Below are 12512 nucleotides of genomic sequence, written 5' to 3' on the forward strand. Positions count from 1 at the left end.
TGCATGAGTATGTTAAGGAGAGATACAGAAGCTGAAAAAACAGACCCAAACAGAACTGAACTACTAGAGACAAAAAATACAATGTCTGCAATGAAAACACATTGCATGATGGCAACAGCAGATGAAACCTTGCAGAGTGAAATACTAATGAACTTGAAGGCATGGCAGTAGGAGCCACCCAAGATGAAACAGAAAAATAACTGGAAAAAATAAAATAAGCAGAGCATCTGTGAACTGTGGGATGACTTCAAGCAGCCTAATATAGTGATTGGAGTCTCTGAAGGAGAGTGGGGAGGAATAGGAAAAAAAAAAAATTTAGAGAGATGATGGCTGAAATTGTCCCAAATTTGAAGGAAATTGTAAATTCATGGATCCAAGGAGCTCCATGAATATCAAACATGAGAAACACGAAGAAAACCACACCAAGACAGATGACAACTGAATTGCTTAAAGCCCGTGATAAAGAGAACATCAGAAAGTTGCCAGAAGGGAAAGTATACATTGTCCAGAGGAGCAAAGAGATTTCCCACCAGAAAGAATGTAAGCCAGGGGACTGTGGAGACACATCTTTAAAACAGTGAAAGAAAAAACCACTATGTACCTAGTATTCTATACCCAGCAGAAGTATCCTTCAATCAGTGAAAGCTGACATGCTAAAGCAGAAGGAATTCATCCCCAGCAGACCTGTACCACAAGAAACATCAAAGTCCTTTGGGCGTCTGGAAAATGATACTAGATGGAAATAAGCATTTATATAAAGGAATGACAAGCACTGAAAATGGTATCCGTAAGAGTGAATATAAAAGTCTTTCCTCTTGGGGCACCTGGGTGCCTCAGTCGGTTGAGTGTCTGACTTGATTTCGGCTCAGGTCATGATCTCAGAGCCCTGAAATCGAGCCCTTCATCAGCCTCTGCTCTGAGCATGGAGCCTGATTGGGATTCTCTCTCTGTGTCTCCCTGCCTCTCTCTGAAAAAAGAAGGCTTTCCCCTTTTAAAATATTTTTAAAATTTTAATCTTTAAAATTTCTGCCATTTAAACTGTCCACTTTCTGGAGTGGAGAATCCATGTGACTGAGCCCCACAGTATGAGACTCCTCCTGCTTTGGCCTCTGGCACGTGACTGAGGCAGATTATTTGCCTCTCTGGACCTCAGTTTCCCCCACCTGTCAAATAGGAGATACAGTGTCCCAGCCTGTTTTACAGGGTGGTTGTGATAAGTAAGCTAATAAATAAGCTAATAAATAACAAACCCTTCCTAAAATGAAAGCCACCTATTAACATGACTGGTCTTGTTTCAGTCTGGTGGTCCCTTCCAAGAAAACAGCTACCTGCAGTGAGCCTGCCGCGCTGATGCGAAGGCTGAAGCCTGTGTCTGGGGCAGCGGGCCTGTGTCTCCTCTCTCCGTGGAGAATCCTCCTCCCTCTTTTGGGTGAGGAGTGATTGCTTGAGAACACACTTTCTCTCCCAATGCACTCCCTCATTCTGGTCAAGCTCACCCAGTAGGTGAGCCCGTCTTCCCAGACGAACGACACCCGTGGCTCTTGCTGGCTTTGCCCGGTGAAGGAGGTAGGTTCACGGAACAATACCGTATCCTGTCTGGGCATGAAACAAGGAGCTGAGCCTCATTCGGAGTGGCAAGTGGCTCTGCCTTTCCGCCTGTTGACTTTTCCTGTTTGCTCAGGCGAAGGCGGCCCTGGGGTGACCCAGGCAGGGAGGCTGCACCAGCGGGCAGAGGGCCAGGCCCAAATTTGAGGTTTCAGAATGACGAGTCACGCTGGGGTCACACCCTGGGCCCGGAGAGGTGCCACAGCCCCTGCGGACTGTTCAGAGTGCTGTCCCTTCTCCTTGTGCTTCAGCAAACGTTGGCTGAGGACCCGCCACACACCAGATTCACTGCCAGATGGTTTCTACACAGGGTTTAATTTCTTCTTCACGGCAGCCTCGTGAGCTGGGGATTTACAGTCCCATTTCACAGAGGAGGAAACTGAGGTCCAGCTAGTTGGCGGCCCGGCTAAATCCGAGCCCTCTCCTCCCACCTCGAGTCCGGAGCCCTTTCTGAAGCTCCTTGTCCCCGTTCCTGCACGACCTGGACGTTTGGCTACTTGCAGGGCACGGGGCTCTGAGAGGGTTTCAGAAGAAGCAGAGGAAGAGCTGTCCCCGCCAACACTTACAGAAAGGCTACTCTGCGCCAGCCACTGTGCCAACTCTTCACGGGAGCCGCCTCGTGTCATCCTCAGACTAATGTAATCCTCGAAGAGCTAAATGCTACTTTGCTCCCATTTCACTGGGCCGGCATTGCACAGCTTGGAAGGGGCAGACGGGGCTTTGCAGCAGGTCCAGGATTTTGTCCCAGAAAGCAGTGGGACACAGAAGTGTAGGAAGTCTGTAAACTATGGTGTGGGGCACGTTACCACCATGGGCCGCCGGGACTTCATCCGCCTGGGGTGTCATCCAGCCCTCTGCTTGCTGACCTGCCCTGGCCTGGAGAAGACACACAGGCAGGGAGCTGTGCCCTCCGCCGTCCTATTGGCAGGGGCTGGGGCATGCTAAGGGCGTCTGGGTGGGGCACGGACGGCTTCACTACATCGTAGGATCGTCCTGATCCCGCTGTGGATCCAGGGCTCCTGCCCGCCCGCCCGTGGGAGGGAGCCCGTGTGTGCCCGTGTAAAGGTGCCAAGAGCAGCCGAGCGAGACAGAGAGGGCCGCCCCTCAGCAGTGGCCCTTGGCGATGTCCAGATAACACCGCTGGGCTGTTCCTAAATCCCGCCCAGACCCCCAGGTCCCCGAATGGGGGTTCCTTCCCGCTCCCTCAGCCACTCTCCAACTCCAAAACTGGGGAGCGGCTTCAAAAGGCTCTTCACTGATGGAGCAGGGGTTTGGCAGGGACTTGGCCAAGGCCCCTGAGCAGCCTTGCTGGGTCCTACCTCTGTCTTTGGTCCTGGCCTGCTGCGACCTCAGGGACGGGGCACGGTGCCTCCCACCGTAGCTCGGGGCTCCTGGGGAGGATGGCAGATCGTCCCCCGGGCATGAGACCTGCCCCCTGGTTGGGTGCAGCCACAGACTCTCGGCAGTCCCCAGACCCGGAGAAACCCCAAACCGCACAGTTTCCCAAAGTGAGAGAGCTGGGCCATCTCACTCAGCCCTGGGCGGAGGGGGGACAGAGAGGCGGGGCCTGCACAGAGAGCTTCTAAGACACAAGCGACAAGACAGTGGTGGCCGTGGGGGTGGAGCCCCCCTCGCCGCCCCCTTGTTCTGAGAAAATGACTTGGCTGTTTTTCTTTAGGCGGGCCTGGAAAGCCCTGGGTTCAAGCCTCAGCTCTGCCGCTTAGGAGCCGTGAGGTCCTGGGCAAGTTCCTTGGCCTTTCACGTCTCAACTTCTTCACCTGTAAGATGGGACTAACAGTCTCCCCATCACGAGGTTGTCAGGAGAGTACCTGCATTCCAGGTAAAGGAAGAGGGGACAGGAAGGACGGAGACTGCTGGATGCCCCTCGGCGGGCCCTTCGTGTGGCCCGAGACGCGCACTGACAGTGCGTAAAGACAAGTTGAGCGGCCTCTGGGCTCTCCGCACACGTGGCTCCTTGTCCCGGGGGGCCGGGCTGCTTCACCCCAACGCAGGTGGCGGGGTCGGGAGCCACACACCTGGATTCCAATCCCGACTCCTCTACTTACGTCTGTGCTGTCTTGGGCAAGTAACTGGGAGTCTCTGTGCCTCCGTTTCCTCGTCTGTAAACTGGGGATAACAAAAGTAACCGCCTCATACATTGGTACACATGAAGTGCTTGCCTCGCACACAGTCAGCGCTCAATAAACGTAAGCTCTGCTGCTCACGTTCCCTGACAGCATCTTGCGTCAGTAGCTTTCCCGTCTCAAACCCTTTGTCTGCCATGAAGGGCCCCCTACCACCCACCAGGTGAGGGAGAGTCCAGAAAACAGGACGTGTCATCGCTTCCCACCCTTCACCCCGGGACCTGTGTGTGAACTGCTGGGGGGAGGTGGCCCTCGCTCCCACGTTTGCTCCAGTGGCAGGGACATGAGGCAGGAGAAGGGGGAGTCCTATGGAAGGAGTCAAGTCCTCCTGTGACGTCCCCCCATTCGCCCGGCTGTGGGATCTCAGAGAAATGGGAGGGAGGCGCTGGCACCCCGGTGACCACGCTCCACACGGTCCCATAACTAGTCCCACATGGGAAGAGCACGCGGTGACAATCAGCATGCTGGGAGCGGAGCCTGGCCTTTCATAAAAGCTCCTGGAGCAACCCTGCTGTTTACTCTAGATGCAGAGAAGAGTATGTAAGTTGATTAAACTGGGTCCCTGCGGAATGGCGTGGCTCCACATTTAGCAGAGACACGATACGATTGTAGAGAAGATGCAGGACCGTGGAATCCCGGGTCCTCTCACAGCTCTGGCTCGCTTAATGCGAACATTCCCCCCTTCCTTGATGTCTCTCTGTGCTTTGCCACATGCCTTCGGTACATGTCAGCTGGGAGAGCATTGTTCTTGGTTTTGCTTTGTTTTTGTTTTTTTAACATTTATTTTTGAGAGACAGAGTGTGAGCAGGGGAGGGGCAGAGAGAGAGGGAGACACAGAATCGGAAGCAGGCTCCAGGCTCCCAGCTGTCAGCACAGAGCCTGATGCGGGGCTCGAACTCACGAACTGCGAGATCGTGACCCGAGCCGAAGTCAGACGCTTAACTGACTGAGCCACCCAGGCGCCCCTTTATTTTTGTTTTTTTAAGACTAGGCTTCTGGTAAAATCACTCCTCTCTCCCATGTCCCAAAACTTCATTGCTTTGCATATTTTATCTTTTTTTTCAATTTTGTTGTTTCCTATCCTGCTTTCTGCCAAAAGACATTTGAGGTAACTATGGTCACACAAAAGGAACAAAGATTCATGAAGCAAAAGAAAAGAACAAAATGCAGAAAAGGGAAAGGGGAAAACGCTTACCAAGAACTCTTGGCTGAGGGAAGTTGCAGTAATGAAATCTCAAGCTTCCTTGCAGCCTAAAAAAGAAGTGAAGCGTATATACCATGTATCTTTCATTGTATACACGTTCATCATGGAAAAAAAATAAATAAACAGAAACCCAACTGATTCTTGGCTCTGAGTTTGAGACGATTTTGTCTTGGGTCACTGGGGCTTTGGCTCTGGGTCCTTGAGTATGTTAATGAACAATTTCTTCGAATGACAGTCATAGACACAGAAGATTTCCTTTTATTGACATTGTCCTGTGTCCATTCTCAAAACAAGATGAGTGCATAATAAGGCGAGTTTCCTTAAAGGAATTTATAAGGCTATCTTATAATAAATAAAGCCAAGAATTTTTAAATGTTTCATGTAAAAAGATTTTATTCATAATATTAATCATGTTAATATTGTTATGTTAATTAATATATTATCATTATATATTACATATTATGCAATTGTTATTAATAATAAATTTAAGAGTGTTAATAACTTGCAATAATTCATAGCATCAATAATTATAACAAATTATATTATAATAAATTATAATGAATTATATATTAAATAAATTATTAAATAAATAGTATATATTATTCATATATACTGTTATATATTATATATTATTACTAATTACTAATAATTAATAGTAATAATCACTTATGAGTGATAGCAGATTATCCTCAAAACCTTAAGATTAAGTTTCTCTTTCAGAGTAAATTAGGAGTTTACCCATTATGGCAAAAACATCAGCCACCTGTCCCGGCAGCTATATTTGCCTGTGGCCATATCAGTTTCCCACCGCTGTCACAACAAACCATCACAAGTTGGGTGGCTTGAGCCACAGAAGTTAATGGCCTCACAGTTCTGGAGGCTGGAAGTCCAAGATCAAGGGGGTGGCGGGGCCAATCTCCCTCTGAGGGCTCTAGGGAAGTACTTGTTCCGGGTAATCCCTTGACTAGTGGCAGCCGTGGTATTCTCCCTCAGGATCTGTATCTAAATTTCGTGGCTCCTCACATGGTGTTCTCCCTCGGCGTCTATATCTAACTTTCCCCTTTGTATAATGACACCAGTCATATTAGATTAAAGCCCCCCCATTCCAGTATGACCTCACCTTGACTAATCCGATTTGCAGTGACCCTATTCCTAAATAAGGTCACATTCTGAAGTATTGGGGGGTTAAGATTTCAACACATGAATGTGGGAAAGGGGGGCAAATTTAACCCAGAACTATGGCCACGGACATGGGTGAACCCCGAAATCAAGCCGTGGGGACCATGCTATACTCTTGGAAGGAAAAAACTGACATCTCACCGAGCTGAAAGCCGATCAAATGTCTCCTGTTCAGGCTTATAGGAGGAGAACCTTGTCATCAGAACAGCGTGATTCTTCCTGGAGCCTGGGAAAAGAGAAAGCCAAAGGATAGGAACTAGTCAGTGTTTATCCGGGCCTGGCCAAGAGGCAGAGTCAGCAAATCTGGGGATTCAGGCACCCCGGCCTCCACATAGTTACATTTGGCTCCTGAAGGGGAAGCATCCACCGTGGCTTTGATCAAATCTCTCTCAAGAGTTTCTTAGTTCTAATACTGAGCTCGCCGAACTTGGTAATTCACCTTCTCAGGAACCCAGAGCATACTGGGAACCACCATGCTGTACGTGTGACATTATACTACACTCTGTATAAATGTGTCCCCTGGCTTTGTGCAATACACATCTCACACAGCATACAATATAGACCTAGGGTCGGTGTTCCTCCACTGCAGAGGGAGCGTGCAGTCCCCCCCACCAAAAGACTCTCTGCTGTCAACGAACTCTTTGGCACTCTGGTTTATCCATCAGTCTTTTATGACTTTGGTTAATGGTAGTCTGCCCCACTCTCCCCGTGTCCCTCTGGCTGTGAAACCGGAGAACAGTTCTTCGGAGGTGTTAATTTAGAGAATAGATAAGAAATAAGGTGTGAGAGGCAGGAGGTGGAGAGGAAGGATCCTATAGAGAGAGGGTGTAGTGGTGCAGCTGGAAGAACAGTGGAGCGCAAACAAATGTCCCGTGGGCTGAAGTGGACCGATGGCGTATGAGTAGTTGGCAGCGGGGGCGGGGAAGTGGCAAAGTAAAGGCTCCAAAATAGCATTGAGTGCAAGAAAACTGGGACAAGAGGAAAGGAAATGTAACAAGCATTAATGACGCTTCCGTGTTGTTTTCCAAAGAGACACAAATTAAAGACTGAAATTCCTGGGTGTTTTGTTTGTCGTTTGTCTTTCGCTGTTGGTACTCCTGATTACTTTTGGCTATTTGATGGGGCTTCTTTGAAAGCAACTCCGTATAGAAAGAACAGTGCTGTCCAAGAGAAATAGACTCTGGTCTGCATATGTAATTTTAAGTGTTCTAATGGTAGTCACTTTAGAAAAAGAAAAAGAAACAGGTGCAATTGATTTTAACAATATATTTTGTTTAACGCAAATATCCAAATATTATTGCAACATGTAATCAGCATTTTCAAAGGTATTAGTGAAATAGTTCACATCCTCTTTTTCATATTGAGTCTTTAAAAATCCGGTATATTTAGAGCACATCTCAAATTGGATTCTCTATTTCAACTGCTCTGTGGTGATCACACATGTGCATTAGGACAGATAGAGGCTGGACTATGCAGTTCTGGGTTTCTTAAGAATAAAACGATAATCATAATAGTAGTAGTAATTAATAATATTTATTGAGCATCTTAGATGCCTCTTAGATGTGACACATGTCATATGAACCCTGTTTCTCATGCAGCGGTATAGTTCATCCTCTTAACAACCTTATATGGAAGGTACTATTATTATCCCATTCTACAGATGCTGAAACAGCCTCAGAGAGGGTGAGTGATTTACCCAGGGCCACACAGCTGAGAAAGGGCAGAGCCGGGACTGGAAACCCAGTCTGCCTGACGCCAGCACTTGGTGTTATTTTCTCAGGGTCAGCGAAGAGGCTGGCCACTGCCCACGCTTTCCCCAACCCCCTCCTCAGAGCTCAAGGATGGACTTTCTTTTCTGATTAGTGGAGCTGTCACGTTGCCTTAAAGAACAGACCGGAAAGAACGTTAATGGTACGGCTGAGCATCCTGGGTGACTGACTGAGAACAGGGCAGTAACAAGACGCTCCGACTCTCATCAGCCGGAGGAAGTTGCAAATTCAAAGCCAGCGACCAGATTCACAAAATGCAATTGTTCTCAATGACACTTACTTAGCAAAGAGCCAGAGAGAGAATTGATTGTCATTAAAAGCTGGACAAGAGCATCGATTCCCACCCCCCCCCCCCACCCCCCCGGTGATGATTTGAGGATTCTGACTTGGCCATGCTGAGAGCGTCGGTTCGGACACATTGTGATGTGATTTCCTATATGGAAACAGCTCCAGCATGGCCAGTGTCAAAGAAGCTGGAAACCGAGGCCCGGCCAAAGGCGGGGGCAGCCTAGGCCCACGCGGCCGCACATCCACCCCTAACACCCATGGGCAGCGGGAGCTCTGCTGGGGCCTGGGGTAGGGTCGCCCCTTCTCTGGTCGCGTTTGTCCAGATGCTCTAGAAGCCCTGCAAGCTGTGACATTTCTGGGTCTGGGGTTCTGTGGGAGGACGGTGGTCCCTGCTAACCACAGCGGCAGCACCTTCTGGAGACAGAAGGTCCGGACACGGATGTGGCCTGGACAAGCCACACCAAAGCATCTCCCAACTCACTCCTGAGCACCCAAGGCGGGTGGTGAGCAAGGCCTCACTTCCAGAAGCTTTCCTAGGCAGGAGGTGATACCGTGTTCTCAAATGTTCCTGAAATCATTGCCAGCTCCCGTCCATCCTGCCCCGGCCACAGTTGGAGAAGAGTGTGCGAGGCTCTCCTGAGGAGCAGCCAGGCCAGGGTCCACACAACACCTTGGGCTCTTCCCTCTGTGCATTCAGGAGAAGCTGACTGAGTGACCCCTGAGGCAAGCCCTGGGGATAAAGAAATGCACAGGGCAAAACGTCTGTTCTTCAGGAGAACGTGGTCATAGACAGACTGAGAAATCAACAGCTACAAGGAAGCTGGAAAGTGCCGGAAGACAGGAATTTAATCTACAGCTGAACACAGAATACGTGGGGACTGAGCTTCACGGGGTGAGAGAACATTCTGGAAAGGCAGAAGGGACAGTCCGTATCAAGGGATGGGGAGGGGCACTAGGGGACCTCCTAGCAACTGTAGCTTACCTAGCACCTGCAGCTCGGAGTGGGCACAGCAGGGGAAGGGGATCAGGCTGGGGGCTGGCGTGAAGGGCTCATGTGCCATGCTGAAGAATCAGGGCCTTAGCCAGAGCTTAGGGTGCATGGGAAGATTTTAGAGTGAAGTGTCAGATGGCTGGGTGGAACATTCCTTGACCTTCCCCAGCTGAGCTCAGCCTGGTGGAGCAGGGCTAACGGCGGACGCTGTTTCCTGCTTTCACACCAGCTGACAGAGGTGAGGAATGGAGAGATGGGAGGGAGGGGGAGACAACGTACTGTTCTTTGCTACCAGTATTTTTATGTCTAAAAAAAGACCACCCACTACTGAGAAGCTTGGGGAACAATATGCCAGCTGCCCATATGCCAGTTGCCACAGCTAGAGTTTTGGAGGTGAGCTTACCTGAAGGTAGGAATCCGGGTTTTCACCCGCATCCCCAGCCAGCACTTATCCGGATTGGCACATAGGAGTTGCTGAAAAACAAGTGTGGGGTGCCTGTGAGTGAGAAGGAGGCAATCTATTTTAAAACTTTCTCAATTGATTTCTTCTTAAATTCTTCATTGTCCTTTCCTGTTTTTTTGGATAGGCTTAAATATATATGCCATGCTGGGTAAGGTGTCATATGTATTTAAAAATAACTAGGTGCCAGAAGAAACCAAACTCAACTTCTGAGGGGTGTGTGTGTGTGTGTGTGTGTGTTTAAAGGAAGCCCATTTATTTTAAATGCATTTGACTATATTTAGAGGCTAACTACACGCTAGATATGGCAGTGCCCTAAATAGGCTTGCACGTAGAGTGAAGAAATACCACTAAGTATTATGCTGGAATTTCCTGATTGTAAACAGGAGAAGACTGTCTGCAAACAGGAGATCTATAGTCTCAATGCTGCCCCTGGGTAATCTCCTTGGATGGATTATTACAAGAATGGCTGGTAAGCTCTTGGCAAGGAAGCCAATGTGGGCTCACTATGATTCAATAACGGAATGAACGCATGGAAGAAGGAATGGTGAATAAAGCGTGGTTGTTCTTTATATGAGGGATATGTGGCGTAAGACCTCATATAATTTAATACATGCATAAATCAAGACTAATTCCCCCATGGGAATAAAGTAGGATTTACATCACTTCAAGTTGTGTACATTAAGTGCAACCTTATTCTTTCCCATTGCCTTATTTCGGATTTGCATAATTCGTATCAGCATAGAGTATGACTTGATTTCCTCTTTTATAAAGGAGGACTATGGATTTATATCTGGAGATCGAGGATGTGCTTGACAAAGTTTTGATCGGATGCAGAAATGTAGGCTGCATTTTCATAAAGCCAAGCACAGATGCCCTCAAAGTATGTTGATCACAATGAAATTGACCTACGAGGCGGGTCTCCAGAACCATGCCACAGAGCTCCAGCTCTGTCCTCATCAATATACAAAAGATATTCTCAAATCTGTGATACAACAATACCTGGAGAGAAAGCAAGTGTTTCGGATGACAGAGTCAGGACCCTCACCCACCCACCCTATGTTCATCTCAACTACCTTGGACAGTGGACCAAATCTAAGGAGGTGGCATTTAGGAGAGAGAAATACAAAGTCCTGCACCTTGATCCCAAATGAATATCCAGAGAAATACACCAACAGGGACTTGTTTTAGTTAATAGCAAGTTCAGTCTGAATCAGTGGTGTGAGGAGTCTTCTGAGAAAAAAAAAAAATTAATTCAGTCTTTGGTTTTCTTAATTGAAGCAGAAGATCTAGAATGGAAGGAGATAGTTCCTCCTCTTCAAACTTACCTGGGATTCTGTTTTCCGCTCTCAGTTTTGATCACAAGCTGGAACATGTCCAGAAGAGAGAAAGAGTAGACAGAACTTGAAATGTTTATTCTGGAAAAGACTTAGGGAGGAAATTATTGTTTCCACATGTATAAACGGCCGCCATGTGCAAGAAGATTTAGGTTTGCATTTTTGTGGACTTCCATGCCAGTGCAAGGACCTTCGGGTAAAAGTTTTAGGGAGTGAGAGTTTGTTTTCGTATAAGGACAGTTAGAATGTCTGAAGAGGAGAGGATCACCTGAGTTCATGTGGTCGGTCTGGCCATCTTGGCACCGTTCAATGGCCGTGTAGAAAGAGTCCATGAATCTGATTTCCTTTTCTTTTGAATTCTCAGAGTTAGTTACAGATGATCCCCCCAAAATAACTAAATAAAATAAATGGCCAGTCAATTATGAAAAATAATGTAACTTTGCTAGTAACTAAATGAAAATTCAAACAGTAATAACGTGTATTTTGTCTGCTAGCAAAAGTTAAGGAGAAAAATAAATTCCAATATGGTAGGTAAGGATGCAGTGAACTTGGTTTTCATTCACTGGTATTTTTTTTTAACTTTTTTTAAACATTTATTCATTTTTGAGAGACAGAGCATGAGCCGGGGAGGGGCAGAGAGAGAGAGAGAAGGAGACACAGAATCTGAAGCAGGCTGCAGGCTCCGAGCGAGCTGTTAGCACGGAGCCTGATGCGGGGCTCGAACCCTCAAACTGTAAGATCATGGCCTGAGCCGAAGTCAGATGCTCAACCGACTGAGCCACCCAGGCACCCCTTCATTCACTGCTATTTGCACTGATGCCTTTTGGAAAGGCACATCGAGTCTTGTAGCACTGATGATACCTCTGTTCCGATAGTCCAATAGGCGAACTAACAAAAGACAAGTTGAAAATATGCAAATGGCCACTTGCTCGAAGATATTCATTGTGGTACTACTTATCACAGAAAGGAACTCCAAGCAATTGAAACACTGGAAAGGTAACAGTTGAAGATGGCAGGCATTCACTCAATGGAATGTTATATGTCACTTAAAAAGTCATTTTCACTGTAGCTGTAGGGAAAATGCATAGGACACAGTGTTCTGTGTGCACCTGTGGAGAATTGTCACCTACAGGATTCCACAGATGTGATGATTATAATTACCTACCCGGCAGATGGATATGACAAAAGATAAGAAGGAAAATTTCCCCTTTTGAAGTCCGGCTTCGCCACTAGCCAATCCCTTAACTTTTCTGTGCCTTAGCTGCCAAGTCTATAACACAGGGAGTTTGGACTCAGTGGTGTCTAATGTCCCTTCCAGTTTTACGATGTGAACAGAATGGACCTGTTTCAAGAAAAAAGTGTATCCCAGAGGGATTAAGAAATCAGCCACTGTCTTGCTTTCAGACTTTCCCCCATCATACTCCACTTCCATATTATGTATTTTTAGAAATCAGCTTTGAAATGAATAGCAGATGAGAAAAAATAGAATTCCTTGATCTTTCTCAAATAAATTGCTGCATTTTGAAGGAAATGTA

At 47.4% G+C, this 12512-nt stretch overlaps 1 long non-coding RNA gene across 1 annotated transcript; it reads right to left on the reverse strand.

Moving 5' to 3' along the window:
• Positions 1-3671: 3671 nt before the first annotated feature.
• LOC125167264 (uncharacterized) lies at positions 3672-6358 on the reverse strand. Its single transcript, XR_007152723.1, has 3 exons — positions 6274-6358; positions 4945-5000; positions 3672-3732 (listed from the first exon to the last, which is right to left on the reverse strand). It is a non-coding gene; the product is annotated as an uncharacterized LOC125167264 (long non-coding RNA).
• Between the last annotated feature and the right edge of the window lie 6154 nt (positions 6359-12512).

This window comes from Prionailurus viverrinus, chromosome B3, assembly GCF_022837055.1.
Source record: "Prionailurus viverrinus isolate Anna chromosome B3, UM_Priviv_1.0, whole genome shotgun sequence".
Classification (NCBI taxonomy): domain Eukaryota; kingdom Metazoa; phylum Chordata; class Mammalia; order Carnivora; family Felidae; genus Prionailurus; species Prionailurus viverrinus.